The sequence below is a fragment of the Aquarana catesbeiana genome, linkage group LG02, assembly GCF_042186555.1.
Source record: "Aquarana catesbeiana isolate 2022-GZ linkage group LG02, ASM4218655v1, whole genome shotgun sequence".
Lineage (NCBI taxonomy): Eukaryota > Metazoa > Chordata > Amphibia > Anura > Ranidae > Aquarana > Aquarana catesbeiana.
Window position 1 is genome coordinate 163169790 of NC_133325.1, and position 6695 is coordinate 163176484.

The window sequence follows — 6695 nt, forward strand, 5'->3', positions numbered from 1 at the left end:
CGAATATTCGGAAAAAATTCGTTAAACGGGTTTTCGTTAATTCGGATATTCCCGAATTAACGAATTTGTCGAAATTCGTTAAAAAACGAATTCGTAACGAAACGAATTGCACATGCCTAGAATATAATTTAGCAAGATTTGAGCGGAATGTGTGTAAAATTTTGACAGGGTTACTTGTGTATGAATCACGGTTTAGTTTGAGTCACACAGATGTCATAGGTTTTTGCAGTGAGCGTAAGGTTCAAGCTAATAGGGTATCTGGTTTGTTTGCTTTGATATAATAAAGGTGTTGTGATTTACGTCAGTGAGAATTGTAAGTGGGCTCTATCAAGCTTAGCTTTAGTAGAAGGTGAGGGAGAATTTTGGAATGCATTGTGACACAGATTTAAGTCATTTTCTAATTTTCGGTTAAGGAGGTTACGCTCGTGTTTGAGAAATGATGCTTGCCCGATAAACGTACCTCGAATTACAGGTTTATGGGCTTCCCAAAGAGTGATAGGGGAAATATCTGCAGAAGTGTTATTAATGAGATAGTCATTGAGAGCATGTTTAATATCTAGACAATGGGATGGGTGAGTTAGAATGGAATCATTAATGCACCAAGACGAATCCTGGGATCTCGGGATAGGGGAGGAGATGGGGAGATGGTAGTACAAACTGCACTATAATCGGACCAAGTAAAGGGCGTAATAACTGATGATAGGATCTCTGGGGCCATGCCAATACTTAGGAAGACATGATAATTCCTAGAAAACGATTTGTGTGGATGGGAGTAATATGTAAAGCGTTTACGAGCGGGATTGAGCTCACGCCAAGAGTCTAACATGTTATGATTAGAGATAAGTTGCTAAAATGAAAGCTTAGGGGAACAGGAGGTAGGAGAAGGGGCAGATTTATCCAAGAAGGAAAAAAGGACTTGGTTCAAGTCATAGTTACATAGCTACATAGTTAGTAAGGTTGAATAAAGACACCAGTCCATCCAGTTCAACCTGAGTGAGTGTGGGTGCGTGTCTACAATTTTCCCTATTTTCCCTGAACCTTTTTCCTGTACATTGTGTCTCATTAACCTCCCTGGCGGTATGATTATTTCGGATTTTAGGTGCTGAAAGCGGTACAATTATTTTTAGAAAGGAAGGTGTAAAAATTGCGCCAACTCCCAAACTAAACGAAAAGGAGCAGCCAACACAACAATCTGACCGTTGTAGATGTAGAAATAATAATCAAGTGTGGCGCTAATGAAAAACAAAATAAGTGAAAAATAGTGGTCTCTGTAAGAGAAGCAACTACAAGTGTGTAACCCTAAAGTGTTACAATATCCCGAGGGATATATACAAGTAAATATTGGTAAATACTTTAAGTGTGTAAAAGGGTGAAATGTTAAAAAGCAAACCCTGGGTTAATCAGAAAACAACAATGCAAAAATGCCATAATCAAACAGTATTCAAAGAAAAACATTAGACAGTGTCCCAATATATTAGGTGTATAACTCTATAAAGGACATATTGTCCATATGTGAAAATGCTCAAAGGAAAAGTGTCCAAAATCCTAAAAGAGTGAACAAATAAAAATATAATGTATAAAGAATAAGAGTCTATTTGATGAAGAGGTGCAATACTTCAGGCGGACCTCACAGCCATTTAGATGTAAGCCGGCTTCATATATGGAAGTTGAAAGATAGCCTTAAAGATGAATCCTTCACTTATGTAGGTATTTTCAACACCAATAGAAAAAGACAAAAAGATGCCCTTACCAGAGAAGGTGGACTCACAGGCCCTTAGCGGTGAGTCAAACAGGCTTGTACCGTCAAGCGGTGTAGGATGGTACTCCGTAAGAAGACTTGGTGTAGAATCCCATCAGGGGTCCTCAAATAATATGCTGGTATGGAAACAGGAACATCCACGGGTCAGCTTCGATCGCCGGTTGATCGTTTCCTCAGTGGTCCATCCCGTATGTAAATGAATAAATGAAAGAAAAAGGCTTCCACATGGTGTAAATCCTTATTTTTCAAAAAGGCATAGTGACACTTTATTCAGATATATACTCTGAAAAATTTACAGACAGGGGCGGTAAAAACTCGGTTCAGAGTACAAATGCAAGTAAAGAATGGTTAAAAAATGATCTAAAAACAGCGCAGTGAGTAGTGGTGGGGTATAAACATAGAGACCCGACGCGTTTCGCCCTCCAAGGCTTCTGCTGGGGTATGGATCCATGCCCCAGCAGAAGCCTTGGAGGGCGAAACGCGTTGTTTCGCCCTCCAAGGCTTCTGCTGGGGTATGGATCCATACCCCAGCAGAAGCCTTGGAGGGCGAAACGCGTCGGATCTCTATGTTTATACCCCACCACTACTCACTGCGCTGTTTTTAGATCATTTTTTAACCATTCTTTACTTGCATTTGTACTCTGAACCGAGTTTTTACCGCCCCTGTCTGTAAATTTTTCAGAGTATATATCTGAATAAAGTGTCACTATGCCTTTTTGAAAAATAAGGATTTACACCATGTGGAAGCCTTTTTCTTTCATTTATTCATTTACATACGGGATGGACCACTGAGGAAACGATCAACCGGCGATCGAAGCTGACCCGTGGATGTTCCTGTTTCCATACCAGCATATTATTTGAGGACCCCTGATGGGATTCTACACCAAGTCTTCTTACGGAGTACCATCCTACACCGCTTGACGGTACAAGCCTGTTTGATTCACCGCTAAGGGCCTGTGAGTCCACCTTCTCTGGTAAGGGCATCTTTTTGTCTTTTTCTATTGGTGTTGAAAATACCTACATAAGGGTTGCCCATTATCTCCCTTATTATTTGCTTTATACTCGAACCCATGGCCCAATACATCAGAACAAACCAAACTATAACTGGCATTGAAGTAGGAGGTATTACACACAAATTATGTATATTTGCAGACGATATATTACTTTTTCTATCATCACCACAGGTCTCTGGTCCTAACTTAATACCAGCTCTTGATGGATTTGCAGCCCTATCCGGCCTTATGATTAATCCTAAGAAATGCCTAGTGCTTAATATTTCACTCACAAACATGGAATTGATCCCGGCTAGGGCTGCACTCCCATTCACATGGGCAGAAAAATCAATCCCATATCTTGGAATTCATTTAACAGCATCTCATTCTGACTTATTCTCAACCAATTATCCTCCTGTATTAAGACAGATCACAAATCTAATAAAACAATGGTCGCAACTTCCTTTATCCTGGATAGGGAAGATTAATGCAATCAAAATGACTATTCTACCCAAATTGCTTTATCTATTCAGAGTCCTCCCTATTCCAATTCCTTCCTATTTTTTGAGAATAGTACAAAAAAGAGCAACTTCGTTTATATGGGGCTCTTCTAAACCACGTATACCTATACACACACTACATCTTCCCAAAAATAAAGGAGGCCTGGGATACCCTAATTTTACTAACTACTACAGAGCAGCACATTTGGCCAGTCTGTCCAAATACCATGCAAAACAGGAAATCCCATTATGGGTATTTATAGAGGCTTCAGAAAATGACCCTCTATTAATATCAAATTTATTATGGCTTGATCCTAAAGACCGCTTTAAAATTCATAATCCCATAACTAAACACTTCTTATCTCTCTGGGATAAACTAAAAACCAAATATCAGTTACAATCTCCACACAATCCTCTCCTTTCTTTTATCAGAAATCCGGCCTTTTATCCGGCATGGATCTACCCAAATTCTTTTAAAGCTTGGACAACATCAGGCATTCAGACACTAAATGACTTCATAGCATCTAAATCATTCCTTTCATTCCCATCGCTTAGAGAAAAATATGATCTACCAAACTCTGAGATATTTAGATATCTCCAAATCAAAAATTTCTATACACCATTCCTAAAGGGGGATACACCATTATCCCAATTATCCATTTTTGAATCAATCTGTACAAAAGATCCATTTGCTAAAGGTACAATTTCATCACTTTATAATCAATTATATGGAGTAGCAAATCTTAATAGACCCTCTTACGTTCAGAGGTGGGAGGAGGACCTGGGACGAACTTTAGAAGACACGGACTGGTCTAATATATGGCTCACATCTAAGTCATCTTCACCCAACATCTTAGCACTGGAGACAAATTATAAAGTCCTAACTCGCTGGTACCTTGTACCCGCTAGAGTGGCAAAATATTCACCTAATACCTCAACTCTTTGTTTTCGAGGATGCCCAGAAATAGGCACATATTTACACATATAGTGGACGTGCCCAGTAATCCAAACCTTCTGGAAGGAAGTCTTCGTGATTGCATCTAAAATATTTTAAAAAATAATACAACCAGATCCATATTTAACTTTACTTAATCTAAAACCGGAATGGTTAACACTCTCTCAATTCAAACTTATGATCCAACTAATAACGGCTGCAAAACAAACAGTGGCCAAGGCATGGAAATCTCCTACATTGGTACTAGCAGAAACAATTCACAGAATGAATAATACAATGTCCCATGCTAAGATGGTAGCCATCGATCAAAATCAAATTCCAAAATTTGAAAAACTTTGGCATCCTTGGATAAAACAACAGTTCCTGTCAAATTTCAATGACTCTGTCCTGTTGCCATGGTAACAGATTAAATGACTTACAGAGACACCCATTCTAAGGCTTCAAAGAGAACTAAAAAGAATAATAAACTGACGAGCGGGACAACCTTGTGGACCATACCTCTACCTTTCAACCCTTTTTCTTCTTTCTCTTTCCTTTTCTCCACCTTACGATTAAAGCTCATTATCAGAATTTATTTGACCTATATACACTCTACTTGTAAACAATATGTATAGTAGGTATAAATCATTTAAATACCTACAAAAGTAACTAAGGAAATGATATATATCTTTAATTTAGGTTTACGTGAACCCAATGTTTAATATTTGAAATTTCATGATATTTACCTATATAAACCCTACTGTAAAACAATGAGCTTACTTTATAGATCCTTGTAAACTTACTTTATGTATCTTTATGTATCTTTATAACATTGTATACTCAATAAACTTCTTTTGACAAGGAAAAAAAAAAAAAAAAAAAAAAAAGAAAATACCTACATAAGTGAAGGATTCATCTTTAAGGCTATCTTTCAACTTCCATATATGAAGCCGGCTTACATCTAAATGGCTGTGAGGTCCGCCTGAAGTATTGCACCTCTTCATCAAATAGACTCTTATTCTTTATACATTATATTTTTATTTGTTCACTCTTTTAGGATTTTGGACACTTTTCCTTTGAGCATTTTCACATATGGACAATATGTCCTTTATAGAGTTATACACCTAATATATTGGGACACTGTCTAATGTTTTTCTTTGAATACTGTTTGATTATGGCATTTTTGCATTGTTGTTTTCTGATTAACCCAGGTACAATTATTTTGCATGGAAATTTGGCGTTTTATATTGTAGGTCTGTAAATCTTAACAATAACACACTTAAATCTGTCCAAACCAGAGTCTAGTAGATATCCCGGGTATGATAAAGTTTGAAACACAAAAACATAAATTATAATATAATAAATAAAAATAAATAATTAAAAAAAAAAAAAAATAGTAATAAAATAAATTTCCCCACAATTCACTATCGCTCAATTCTGCAAGTGTTCTAATTTACTATCGCTGTTTTCTAGCTGGTCTAAAGCCACTTTTGACGTAAAGGGACACTTTTTGGTTGCTATGGACAATCTCCAGTTTCCAGGCAGAAAGAACAGTGTATATCATGTAAAACTGCATGCAGGGCATGGGCCAAAGCACTGGGGACAAAAGGGATGTGAAATCATTTCATACAGTACTGTAATCTGTAAGATTACAGTACTGTATGTGTTATGATTTTTACTTTTTTTTTAATTTGCCGCCAGGCTCCGCCCCCGTGCGTCGTGACGCTCGCAGGGAACGGAGCCTGGCACGGAGAGGCTTCGGAGGAGGACGGAGCCCGCAGACACAGTGGGTGACATCGCAGGATCCCGGGGACAAGGTAAGTAACGCCGCCCCAGGATCCTGCAATGCGATCCCGAGTGTGGCTCGGGGTTACCGCTAATGGTACTGAATTTTAACCCCGAGCCACACTCGGGAAAACCGCCAGGGAGGCTACGATGCTCATCTATTATATTATTATTTATTTAAGGTACCCATATATAGCGCTGTCAATTTATGCAGTGCTCCACACATACATTGCACACTCACATCGGTCCCTACCCTCAAGGAGCCCACAATCCAAGGTCCCCAACTCACATTCATATACTAGGGTCAATTTTGGACAGAAGCCAATTAACCTACCAGCATGTCTTTGGATTGTGGGAAGAAACCGGAGTACCCGGAGGAAACCCACGCGGGCACAGGGAGAACATGCAAACTCCAGGTAGGTAGTGTCGTGGTTGGGATTTGAACCAGCGACCCTTTTTACTGCTAGAGTGCTACCCACTACACCACTGTGCCGCCCAAGTCTCCACATAATATCACTGTACCTAACTTGTGTGATTACATGAAAAAGATGTGAAATAAATGATAATGGATGTTTATTAGGAGCATAATATGATACAATGGTTACAGCAACATCAGAAATGTGCCCAATAAAAATGGGGTAGCCGCCTTCAGTATCTTTAATTTCAGATGAAAGTACAAATGGGGTTGTACAGTAAATAGCTAAAAGAACCCTTTGTTGTTTAGT

General features: G+C 38.6%; 1 long non-coding RNA gene across 1 annotated transcript; it reads left to right on the forward strand.

Annotated features, from left to right (window-relative positions):
- The first annotated feature begins 314 nt into the window (after positions 1-314).
- On the forward strand, positions 315-5597 carry LOC141129834 (uncharacterized). The gene is made up of 2 exons (XR_012241879.1): positions 315-1111; positions 5397-5597. It is a non-coding gene; the product is annotated as an uncharacterized lncRNA (long non-coding RNA).
- The last annotated feature ends 1098 nt before the right edge of the window (positions 5598-6695 follow it).